Source organism: Coenobita brevimanus, chromosome 38, assembly GCF_032717465.1.
Source record: "Coenobita brevimanus isolate Jiangsu-jjx chromosome 38, ASM3271746v2, whole genome shotgun sequence".
Lineage (NCBI taxonomy): Eukaryota > Metazoa > Arthropoda > Malacostraca > Decapoda > Coenobitidae > Coenobita > Coenobita brevimanus.
Window position 1 is genome coordinate 17,743,855 of NC_136991.1, and position 14,144 is coordinate 17,757,998.

Sequence of the window (14,144 nt, forward strand, 5' to 3'; positions counted from 1 at the left end):
AAGAATAGAAATGGAGGTGGGCAGGCCATGTAGCAAGAACAAGGGATAATCGATGGAGCAAGAGGTTGACTGACTGGACACCAAGAGATGGTAAGCGTAGCAGAAAAAGGCCAGACAGGAGGTGGAGAGATGAGATAGAGAAATTTGCAGGAAAACGTGGCAAAGATTGGCTCAGTCAAGGAATTCGTGGAGAAGGTTGGGGGAGGGGCTTTGTTCAGCAGTGGACTTGTAATGGCTGATCATGATGATTATTTATATATATATGCAAAATAACCACAGGAGTAATAAATCTGTATATCTACATCGAGGTGAATATAAATATATATATATATATATATATATATATATATATATATATATATATATATATATATATATATATATATAGGCATTTGATGCAGCAAGTTAATGAAATGAGAGTACCGTTAAGTCTTTGTTTTGTTGATTTTGAAAAGGCTTTTGATAGTGTTTCGAGAGAGACTATGGGGAAGATCATGAGACATTATGGAATACCAGAGGAGTTTGTGAGGGTCATTATGAACATGCATGGGGACACATTTTGTAAAGTGATGGTTGATGGTTGTCTGAGTGATTCGTTTGAAGTCAAGTCCGGAGTAATTCAAGGTGGTGTTCTATCGCCTTTATTATTTATATTGGTCATTGATTACATTATGAAACGTGTTGGAACAGAAACCGGTGCAGGTATACTTTGGGGAGAGAACAGGAAACTTTTGGATTTAGATTATGCAGATGATATAGTTTTGATTTGTGATGGGCCAGGAGAGATGCAGAGAGTGTTGGACTGTTTGGTGAGTGAAGGTCGCAAGGTGGGTTTGATTATTAATTGTGGAAAAACTGAAATAATCAATATGAATATGGAAAATGCGCAGGAATGTGTAATTGGAGGTATGGTTGTAAAGCAAGTTGATAGGTTTAAATATTTAGGTACTTATTTAGCCAAGGATGGTTCTTTGAACTTTGAATTCGATGAAAGGTTAAAGAAGGCTAATCAGGCAATGGGAATGCTTAAAAATATTTGGAATAATAACAATTTTTCTGTTCATACAAAAATCAAACTTTATAAGGTAATGGTTAGGAGTATCTTAATTTATGGACACGAGTCTTGGTACAGCACAGTGACTATGGAAAATAAATTCTTGGTGTTTGAAAATAAAGCACTTAGAAGAATATTAGGAGTTAAGTGGTGGGAAAGGATACCAAATAGTAGAATTAGAGAAATAACGGGAGTGCAGCCGATCGATGAATATGTTAGATTCTCACGATGGAAGTGGCTAGGACATGTGTATAGGAGACAGGGAATAGTACGAGGTACACCAGGGTGGGTGGCACTTGGTAGGAGAGGTAGAGGAAGGCCAAAAGAGACGTGGGTGAGGACAATGAGACGGGAAGCTGGAGATGAGTGTTGGGGAGATCTTGAGGAGTTAGCACAAGATAGGATGTGGTGGTGTGAGTTCATCGAGGCCCTATGCATCCCCGAGGGTGCCACAGGAAATGATTGATTGATTGATATATATATATATATATATATATATATATATATATATATATATATATATATATATATATATATATATATATATATATATATATATATATATATATATATATATATATATATATATATATATATATATATATATATATATATATATATATATATATATATATATATATATATATATATATATATATATATATATATATATATAGCGAGTAAATGTCAAAAATGGTAGGTAAAGAAAACGTCAATTGCGGGTTGACAACAATTGAAAGTGATTTATAGACAAATAAGTAGGCAGTCTTTAATGTAAACGAGAAGAAAAAAGAAAGGTATGGCGACTTGTACATGAGTAATATGTGACAGACATGAGAGAGAGAGAGAGAGAGAAAGAGAGAGAGAGATAAAGAAGAATTACACACACACACACACACACACACACACACACACACACACACACACTTCTGTGATGGACAAAAAGAAGAATCACGGAGTAATCAAGCGTCAGGCAGCTTTGTCAGTTCTTTCCCTCCTCTACATTCGTACTCTTACTCAATCACTGATTTATCAGTTACTCATACCTGTATATTCATTTTTCAAACCATTCTTCCATCAAGGGAAGTAATCATCATTCTATTGATACATCATTCTATTCATCCGTTTTCATCGTTAGTCAAGCACTTTCGAGTACTTATTCAGCTGCACACGCACACTGATTTCACACACACCACAAAGCCAGCCAGGAGACACGACGTGTGTGCTGGGCAATCCCCAGGTCCTGTCCTCCCCACTTACTATTATTTAACCAGCCCATACCCCACTGCCCGGGCTAATGTATGGCCCGGCCTGCACTATATGTACAGGAAATCTTCGAACGAACGAACGAACGCACACTGATTCATCGGTTCATTCATATTCATCGAATCAAACACCGATTCATCTTCTAACTCACCGATTCATACACTGATCCATTCACTTCATTCAATCAGCCATTCATTTACTACGATTCACCCACCCACTCACTCATTCATGCACCCAGTCACCTATTCATTCAACTCTTCATTCCGCCATTCATGGCAACGTACAAAGATAACGAGATCAACTGTTCCTAATATTCCCAGTATTTTTCCCCTGTCCTGTTTTGTCACTTCGCTGACATTTTGTTCTTAAACAAGTTTAATTCTACTGCAGTTTATACTCGTGATGGGTTATGTCTTAGGCGGCTTATATCTAGAGCAGTTCATTTCCTAGTAAGATTATTACTGCAACTAAATTTATACCACCCTGTTCCCGTGGCAATTTATACTCATCGTAGCCTATTCCCAAGGTAAGTTATTCCCAAGATATATACCAGTATAATACATAAGTTCACTCCTAAGGATACTTATCTTAAATTTTTCCGACAGCAGCCAAAACAGCAGCCGCCTAAGTTAATTCTAATGGTAGAAAATCATGATCTCACTCCTTTACTTGTTTATCTGTCTGTGCCCCCGTCTCCCTGTACTTTCCTAGCCAGACACCCTATTTCCGAAAGGGATAACTACATAAAAGGGAAGAGTTCTGAACCACTAGGCAACACTATTACTCATTTATTATTTTCTAGAGATAACTGCTATTTCTTTCAACAGTTACTTCCAAGATGCATATGTACATGTTTCTTGATGCACAGCTAAGAAAAATGATATCCCTATCTATTTCCTGTCTGACTTTCCCCCTTCAACATTGCCTAAGCTGAGTGCATTAATAATGAAATTTGTCTTATAGTATTTCCCTGATACTGTTCACACACACACACACACACACAAACACCTCCTCGAACCCAAGAATACCCCAAAATATAATCATACACCATTATTATCAAAGATTTAAGTCACCTATCGATTCGTGATATAATACCAGTTACTGCGAAGCTGTAAATCATACCATATCTGAGGGTAATGATATACTCTTTTCATTTTATTGTAATACAGTGCAGTATATCAAGAATAAGAACTCCTTCAATTGTTACCCGGACCTCAAAGTTCTACCCCATGTATGCTAATCAGCCTTATTCAACATTCGTATATTAAAGGAACAATATTCCTTGATTAGACGCCAGATAAAATGATAATTGCATTATACTCGTACTTCCTAATTAATTAACCGAAGCTAACATCACGAATTATGCAACATGTTAATTTTCCTGGATGAAGGGTATACAGGACTTGTTACAGTTGTAGCATTAGAAGCTGTGTAATAGCAGTGGATGTCAAAATAAAGTATTAGTACATTTCCATCTGTCTATGAACGATGTATTACCACTTTTTTATTGTGGAGTGGTAATGTACACTTATGTAATAAAAGTGTGTCCCTGTTGGCATCCTAAATTACTCGTACAGAACTGCTGCCATCCTCGTCCAGATGAGTACACAACAAATACTTCACTAATTATGAAATAACAATCGCGCATTTAAGACTGGTTTTGCTAATATTATGTAATAATAGCTACAACCTTTGAAATGCCTTTGGATATGGTAATTAATGAGTAAAGTGCGTGTGGACAAAATACAAGTTTTCAGTTGGTAACATCCGACTTGTGGTAAGGTGGCTGCAGTACGGATGGAGGGGCTGATGAATGCACTATCTTAGCTAATGCATTCTCTCAGTTTTAAGTCAACACAGTGGATTTTATCTTGACACATTATGATTGTCAGAACTATATGGGTAATGACAAGACTGCATCTACCATTGCACTCTTGGAGAGGTTGTTCTTCTTGATACATTTCATCGTATTACAGTAAAAGTAGCAAAGCATTCATCTTTACCCTCAAACATGGTATGATTTTCAGCTTTCCACTAATTGGTATTACCATCATCGCGAATTGATAACAGTGACTTAAGTCTTTCATAATGGAGGCTTATGATTAATTTTAGGGGTGTTCCTGTATTCGAGGACGTGTGTGTGTGTGTGTGTGTGTGTCGCGCGGAGGATTGTTCAGGCAGGGTGACCAACTTTTCCGATTGTTGGAGTTTAGGTATCCATATTATTATAATTTTGATGGCTCCTGATTATATATATATATATATATATATATATATATATATATATATATATATATATATATATATATATATATATATATATTGTGGTAGGGGGTGCTCACCATCCACTCACTTAATGTAGTGCTGTTATCGGGTGTCTGCCCTGTCCTCTCCTCCATCCTTCATTCCTTCCATCTTCTTCTATCTTTCCTTCATTCTTTCCTCGTCCTTCTGCCTACGGGTGACTTTACACTCCCTCTTCTGTCTTTCATTCCTTCATTTTTTCCTCTTCCTTCTGCCTGTGGGTGACTAAACTGAGTGGCAAGCCAAATGGTTTCCTGTACACCAGGAAACCATTTACTACGCTAGGTGGTAACCATATAACCAAATTTTGGCGCCTGGTGGTTTAATGGGTAATTATTGTGCTCCAATCGGAGCTGGCTGTTTAGTGGGTAATTAAGGCGTGCCAACCGGACTGTGCTCCTGTTGGTTCATATCCAAGGGGTGATTGGGGTTTATTGCCCACGTAATGCCACCCAGGGATGAGTGAGGTTGGTCACTCTCATCTTAAATGTCAGGACCAACTGCCTAGCCCCGGGCTTCTACGCTCCTCAGGGGCAACGTAGGATTGGATGATAGATGGATGGATATATATATATATATATATATATATATATATATATATATATATATATATATATATATATTGCCAGACGCCTCAATCCCGTTTGGGGTGGCCACAAACAAATCGCCTCCAATATATAAGATAGATAAGTAAGTGGACAGGTAGATAGATATAAAACACTAGAATCGTAGTGTATCCCAACTGACGATTTATACGTTGGACCAGCTAAATATCTTGGTTATGCCTGGATTATAAATTTTGGCTCTTTGCCTACATTTGGCAAGCTTGCCAGTTGATAATAATATACTAATGGCTCTGAAGAGTTTCAAGTTTACGACAATAAATGTCTGGATGATATATACGTAATATCACTTAATCTTATGGTGTATATCTTACATTTATGCAAACAAACGTATGTTACGAATCGCAAACACAGCCAGGATTACCAACGGAGGTGAACCTCATTCATAAAACGCCACAGCCTTCTACGACCTCGTCATCAGGTACCACAAGCAAATTATGAGTGGGTCAGGTTCTACTGTCCCCAGTAGTACGTTCATAAATCACTATTTTTTCTGTAATTGAAAAAAAAAAAAAAGCAGAATTCTTTAAATATCCTCAAAACAGTCCATCCATCCAGTATCATCTAAACCTGTGTTGCCCCATGTGAAGCGTAGGAGCCCGGGGATAGGCAAGACGGTCCTGACATTAAGATGAGAGTGTCCAGCCTCACTCATCCCTGAGTGGCATTACATGAGCAATAAAACCCAAACACCCCTTGGATATGAACCAACAGGAGCACAGTCCGGTTGGCACGCCTTAATTACCCACTAAACAGCCAGTTACCACAATGTTGTTTTATGGTTACCACCCAGCGTAGTAAATGGTTTCTTGGAGTACAGGAAACCATTTGACTTGGCACTCTGCGTAGAGTCGCCCGTAGACAGAATGATGAGGAAAAAAAGAAGGAAAGAACGACATAAGAGGAAGGAAGGAAAGAAGGAAGGAAGAGAGGAAAAGAAAGCCACCCGAGAGCAGCACTACATCGAGTGGGTGGATGGTGAGCGCCTCCACCTGCCACATTCAATAACCCAAAGGCAGTAGCTATTTTCGGTGTAAACTAACAAAAAGATATTTTCAAACATATAATTATCTCAGAGGCAATTGACGAGCCCAGCAGCGCAACCGAAAGCTGTTTTCGAACTTACAGTGTCACTGGCAAGCTGACGAAACCAGCAACGAAAATGAAATTAGCCAGTTCTCATTCCCATCTCTCTCATCATCTTCTGACATCTGACCGGCTTAATACCTAATACCTAGCGTATATACTTCTCTTGGGTAGTTTATATATATATATATATATATATATATATATATATATATATATATATATATATATATATATATATATATATATATATATATAATATATATATATATATATATATATATATATATATATATATATATATATATATATATATATATATATATATATATATATATATATATATATACAATCTTCTTAGTTAAATCATTCTTACAATCTTCGGTACTTATGGCCCTGTTCATTTTTATTTTCCTCATTTAGTTTTTCCGTTGCAGGGCATAACCTTGAGCTTCATTGCTGGTAAGTAATCTAAATGTTATTAGATTATGATTACTTATGCAGTGGAAATGTTTATGACTACGACTCCTTTGACTATGAAGCCAATGGAATCGATTAAGATGGCGTTTTCCCAGGCTATGGAAACAGTGGAATTGGTAACTGCGACGATTCCTAAAAAATATTGAATCAATTCCACATATAATGATTTCTGAGTGCGATTAAATTACGTATTTCTTAAAGTAGACCAAGATATTTTATCATCGGTAGGTAATGGGTTAAGCAATGTTTCAGTGGGTCTGTTTACGCATTCATTTTTTTCCCTTCCACCTGACATATTCGGAGGAGGATGTTGTTATCACTGGGATCAATAAGCGTCCATCTGTAGATGTGGGTGGCAGGACGGCTGGTCGCGCATAGAAATCTGGTTTCCAGGCCAGGACGCAGAAAGTATTCATTATAGAGTCATTAGATTTTGCAGTTATGTGCCTTATAGCGAACTGGTGCCTTTTGATAGGAGAATGCTGTGTTTTATGTAGTTTGTGGAGAAAAATGAAAAAGTCTATATCTATCTATCTATATATTGCATATATATCATAATCCTTTTATTATCTGTACACCCAGTAACTGGTCACCCCAGTGTCCTGACACTTTTGGCCCAGAACTTCAGAACCCCCAAATGGCCAAAAAACGTTAAAAAGCCAGAAAAAAAATCTTTTTTTTTTTTTCCACCCGTAATTTGAACTTAGCATGTGTCACGGACCAGCTGTGTTTTGGTGCGTACTTCTGTTGATGTCCTGCAGGGCGACGCTGCCTCCTCCCCATTTCCCACCTACCCATAGTCGTAAGTGCATGCTCCTCACCATGACCGTCCATGTGCTCGCTTTTGTGGTGGTGCCTTACCTCCTGCAGGCCCTGTTGTTTCTCTGCTGCCTCTTACTCGCGTGTGTGATGATGGCCCCACCACCCGAGAAGAGGAAGAGTGCTTCTGACTGGAGAAGGAGAGAGAGATATTGGAGAAGGTGGATGCTGGATGGTTGACGTCAGGCATCTTCCGTGAATACAACCTGACCAGCTCTACCTTATTTGATATCAAGAAATCCTGGGACAAACTCATCCAGTACACGGCTGACTTCGCTTGAAAGACCAAACGCAACATGGAGAGGAAGGTTATGTACACTCCCTGGTTTGCAGAAATTGACCTCTCCACGCTGATTTGGTACCAACAACAACATGCTGCTAGTGTGCTGGTGAGTGGTACGGAGGTGAAAGCTGCCGCTGAGAAGTTTGCAAGGTTACACAACACCCCAGACTTCAAGGCATCCGAGGGTTGGCTCTTCACTTTCAAGTTATGCCATGGACTTCCAACCATAAGGCCAATGACGAAGCTCTGGACGCCGAGGAGGGAGCAGAGGAGTTTCTGCAGAAGGTGAAGGGCTTGACCGACAGAGAGGGCTTCACTCTCGATCAGGTCTACATTGCTAACGAAACTGGTCTATTCTATCTCTTGCTGCCAATGACCACTCTAGCAGAGGAGACAGAGAAGTGTGTACCTGGCCACAAGCTCTCGAAGCAATGGCTATCTGCTTTGTGTTGCGCCAATGCTAATGGCAAGCACCAGCTCAAGCCCGTTATTGTTGCCATGCAAAGCAGCCTCAGTGCCTTTGGGGGGTAATGGATGTCCTTTCTGTCGTGTGGTACCATTCTGTGAAGGCTGGGCTCACAATCAAGATCTTCAAAGACTGTTTCATCAGCACTTCATCAAGGAGGTCATCCATTACCAGACACACTGGGAATCCTGCGCAACCAGGTGAAGGCCCTCTTTCTTCTGGACAATGCACCTGCGCATCCATCCAACAAGGAGTTGGTGGCTGAGAATGGCTGCATTCGGTGCTTGTTTTTGCCACCTAATACAACTGCTCTCGTCCAACCAATGGACCAAGGAGTTATCATGGCTATATATATATATATATATATATATATATATATATATTCCCAATGATTTTAATGTGACCTGCACAAGGAATCTGAAGGGCCGAGGTTATGTGCCCTCAAGGCATTCTCCTTAAGCCCACCTTTAAAGAAAAAGATTGGGGAGGGGGAGTTATGCACTTGGTTAGGTGTGCAGGGAGGTGGGGTGTATGTGCTTGGTCAGTTGGAGAGTTGCAACAGCGTAGCATTGCCTATGTTTCTGTTTAATGAAACCTCAAAGTTTCAAGGACGTTGGAATTTAGGAACTGAGACTTGCAATGTTTTGTGAACACCGAAATGACCAAGAAATGAAATGAGGGCAAAGTACACAAACAATTATCAAAATAAGTAAATAAGGAAAATATGATAGCAAAAATCAGCCCGAGTGTCAAAATAAGAAAGAGTGAGGTAATGTTAGAGGGGTACAGGGTAGCTAGTTGTTAATCACAAAGGGATTGAGAAAGTATGCGAAATTTTTCAAATGTTTATGTCATAAAGGAGAAGATAAGCTTCATAATTTATTGCATCGTTCGTCAACGAGAAGATACAAGAATTGGAAGAGAGTCAGATGGAGACAAGAAGGAAAAATAAGCGCAGAGAAGAGAGGAGAAAAAAAGGCGAGAGTAAGGAAGAAAAGCAGAAGGAAGAAAAAAAGAAGAGGATGGAAAACGAGAGGAACAATGGAAAATATTAAAGTAAGAAAAAGGGGAACAGGAAGGAGGAAGAAGGGAGAGAGACAAATCATAAAACTAAATGAAAATAGCAACTCAAAAGAAGTGAGAGAGAGAGAGAGAGAGAGAGAGAGAGAGAGAGAGAGAGAGAGAGAGAGAGAGAGAGAGAGAGGAAAGACAAAAATATGGTGAGTACGATTGGAGAGTAGGTCGGAAAATGTGAGAACAGAAAGGAAATAATGCAAGTTGGATTTTGAAAACTTTCAGAAACTGAATAAATTAGGATAAAAGAAGCTAGAAAAAAGTAGTACATCTAAAGATATTAGCTCTCATTACCATGAAATATACAATAATACACTATTATAGGCACCCAGAGTTGCCCCCGTAAAACCCAATGATCGTGCATACCAACAATGCCTGGGCCCCTGGATAGCCACTTCCCCTGTGGCAAAAAGGTTCTGGGGTCCCATTTTACCCACTCTAGCTCTGTTCTTCCAAGGGTCCATTACCCCAGGGATATATTGCCCATGGACCTATCCCTTCCATGGACCGCTTTTCACACTGTCCACACACCCAACAACCCATTCCTCTGATCCAGCTCACTCACCCATTAACCTGCCCTACTTTCCCAACCATAATGCCCACCGACTCAACCCTTCCCACCCTGCACCACCATACACACCCTCCCACTCACTCTGCCAATCCATCCCCTCCACATGAACCCATCCACATACTCCTCCCACATGCCTAACCCGCCCTGCCCATCCCACCAATCCGTCCACCCATCCTGCCTGTTGCAGGTAATAATGATATGGCTATAGAAGAAAAAAAAAAATCTACAGTACTTGGCTACATTGATTCTATCATGCTGACTTAATCATTTAAGTAAGATTAGTTTTAACCCCAGCCATCATGGGAAGCACTTTGGCAACTGTAATTGTAGAAATTTAAATCTGTAAATAGTTACACGTGTCAAAGCTGTTTAGAAAGTTCCTTATGCATCTTCCTCGATTTCCTTACATAATACGGGGACAAACACTCTTAGAGAGAGAGAGAGAGAGAGAGGTATGTGGGGGAGCCTACCATCCTTTTACTCGATGTAGTGCTGCTCCTTTGTAAGTCCCCTTTCCTCGCTTCATTCCTTTCTTCCTCTTCTGTCTTTCTCGCCTTCTTTCTTTCCTCTTCCTTCTGTCTACAGGTAACTCTACACCGAGTGACAACCCAAATTATTTCTTGTCCGCCAGGAAACCATTTACTACTTTGGGTGGTAGCCATATAATCAAACTGTGACACATGGTAGTTTAGTGGGTAATTAAGAGTTCCAGCAGGATTGAGCCTGTGTAAGTTTATGTCTAAGGGGTGCTTGGGGTTTATTGCTCACGTGATGCCACTCAGGGATGTCTGAGACTGGTCATTCTCATCCTAAATGTCAAGAAGATCTTGCCTAGCCGGGGGCTGCTTCGCTCCTTTTGGGCAACACAGAATGATTTTATATACTGTATATATATATATATATATATATATATATATATTGTTACATAGCCTATGATTTCATCATCCTTTGTATAATTCTAACGTACAGTATGCTGCATGTTTGATCACGATTCGCCTCGTGGTTTCCATAGTGTGTGTTCTACCTCACTCCCCCCCTCCTCCCTTATAGTAGAGTAAGTCGTTCTTTCTGTTGTTCAGACCAGGAGTGTCAACTCTTTGTCCCCTATGGCTTCATTTGCACATCCTTCTTACAAGTTGTATCAAGCTCTGCCAGCCCCTATATAATGAGCTCAGTCTCTGCATTAATTGCCACTTAGATCTACTCCTCATTTTGTTCACATCTCTGTCCTCCCCTGTACAGTTGTTATTATTTTTGTGAGTGCTCAGGAAGTCTCCAACCATCTAGCTGCTGTGTAATTTGAATATAAGTGTTATTACATTTTTTCTTGTACTGTATAGCATAAGGTGTTAATTCGTAGGCCTGGTGAGGTTTTTGTGATTAATGTAAAGTTTTACTGTCAGCCAGTAGTAATAATATATATTGCATTAACTGAGCATTATCCGGTTTTCTCATTTTATCAGGGCTGACTTAGATAAATTTACTCTTGCTAATTTCGTGTTAATAGCGGCTATTGCAGTTAACCATATATTTAACCTGTTTTTGCCATTACATTATCCTTATGACTCCTGAATGTTTTGTTGTTAGTTTGAGCATTAAACTTTAACTTGTAATTTTACCTAACTCTTTTGTTTTGAACCTGGAACTTTGCGGGACAGTTTTCTCTGTTCCGTAACATAAATTTGGCGACCTCGCCAGGATATTCAGGATATTATCATAAGGATATTGCTTGATATTTTGTGACTGTGATTTATTCATGATGTCTACTATTACTACTCTTGATGAAGCCAAAGATTTTTTGTCAAATGTGCAAACAGTGTGTGATGTAGAAAACAGAACAAAGAATGAACTTAAGCTTGTTGCTCAACAATTGGGAATTGCTGTTCGCTCTCATCATTTTAAAGATCAAATTGTTGACATAATTAATAAAAGCTTGTTTAATGTAACTCCTCCAGATGGGCAAACGCAGATTGAATTAGCTAAGTCACAGCTAGCCCTGCAGGAGGCTCGTGCTAAGGAGGCTGAGTTTCACGCACAAGTTGAACTTGCTAGGATTCAGGCAGACCATGAGTATCGCATGAAACAATGTGGAACTGGATCATCTAGCTCTGATGATTTTGATGTGGCTAAAAATGTTAAACTTGTCCCTCCTTTTAATGAATCTGATTTAACAAAGTATTTTCAGTTGTTTGACAGGGTAGCTACAGGTTTTAATTGGCCCAAAAAGTATTGGCCAGTACTCCTTCAGACTGTTCTCACCGGTAAAGCTCAAGTAACTTATGCATCTTTGCCTCAGGATCAATCTGATAATTATGATGTAGTTAAGAGCTTGATTCTTAAGGCCTATGAGCTTGTTCCTGAAGCCTATAGAGTAAAATTTAGGACAACTTATAAGCAAGATAAGCAATCCCATGTGAGTATGCAAAAATGAAAGAAGATCTGTTAGAGCAGTGGTTAAATTCTAAGAATGTGGATTCTGATTTTGATAAATTTAAGCAGATGATTTTGCTGGAGGACTTCAAAAGGTGTATTAATAATGATGTAAGCCTATATCTTGATGAGAAAAGAATAGATAATTTGTCTGATGCTGCAGTTTTAGCTGATGAATATGTTCTCACTCAAAAGAGATATTCTAAAGAAAAAAGGAAAGCTGAGAGTAAGTACGTTGCCTCTACTCAGAGTACAGGTAACAGGAAAGAGAATAAAGATGATGTTTCTCAGGAAGTAAATACCAGCTTCACCTCTAGATTTCAGAAAAGTAAATGTACTTATTGTAGTAAGCTTGGTCATACTACGGAGAAATGTTTCAGGAAACAGCGTGATGTGAACAAAAAGGAGTCTTTAAATATTCAGTCAATTGGTCTAGTGTCCACCCTTGAGAGTTCCCAGAATTCTTTAACTGAGTTAACTGAACCTGCTTTGATGGGTATATAAATTAAATTCTCATGATGAAGCTCCTCTTTTGAGCAGTAATGTGGGTGACACTCTCAAGAGTTCATGTGCTAATTTCCTGTCTGATGGTTTTGTCAGTCCTCTGGACAATAATGACAGGAAATCAGTTAAAATATATCGTGATACAGGTGCTTGCCAATCCCTTATGCTGACCAGTGTTCTAGGCTCTAATGTTAATTCCTTTGATGAAACTGAAATCTTACAAGGTGTAGGGAATAATTACTTCTCTGTCCCTCTGTGCAGAGTGAATTTAGGGTCTGGTTTTGTTAATGGTTCCGTTATGGTTGGGTTGGTTGAGACACTCCCAATGTCAGGTGTAACTTTCTTACTTGGAAATGATATTGGTGGAAGTCAAGTGTGTCCAGCTCCTCAGTTGTCTAGTGAGCCAGTGGCTGCGACCCAGGATTGTGATGTCCCTGATGTGTTCTCTGCATGTGCTGTCACTAGGGCTAAGTCTAAAGTTACTGGTGACTTAGAGGATAATGATGATGATGATGATGTTATCCTAGCTGACACTTTTCTTGCTAATTTGGACCACTCACCAGATGAGGCAGTACCCCGCAGTGTTGATAATTTGTCTCGACAAAAGTTGGTTGAGTTGCAGGTTGCTGACCCTGAGTTGAAAGGTCTAGCTAACTCTGCTTGCAGTGAGGAAGAGTCAGCTGGTGCTTCTACTTGTTATTATATAAAGTCAGGAGTACTTATGAGGAAGTGGAGACCCCCAACAGCATCAGCCGACTGTGAATGGGAGGTTGTACATCAAGTTGTCATCCCTCGTGTTTGTAGGCAGGATATCATTAGAGTGGCTCATGATTCCAGTTTGGTAGGACACCTTGGAGTGAGGAAGACTGTGGCACGCATTTTGAAACACTTCTACTGGCCAGGTATCTTCAGAGATGTTTCCTGGTATTGTAAGTCTTGTCACACCTGTCAAGTTGTGGGGAAGTGTATTCAGACCGGAAAGGTTGCACCTCTAGTTCCCATTCCTCCTTTTGAGGCGCCTCTCACCCGTGTGTTGGTGGATATTGTGGGCCCTCTTCCTAAGACTTCTCAGGATTTTCTTATGTGTTGACCCTGATTGATATGGCTACTCGTTATCCTGAAGCCATTCCACTTAGAAATATCTCAGCAAAGAACGTGGTTAAGGAAATGCTAGGGTTCTTCAC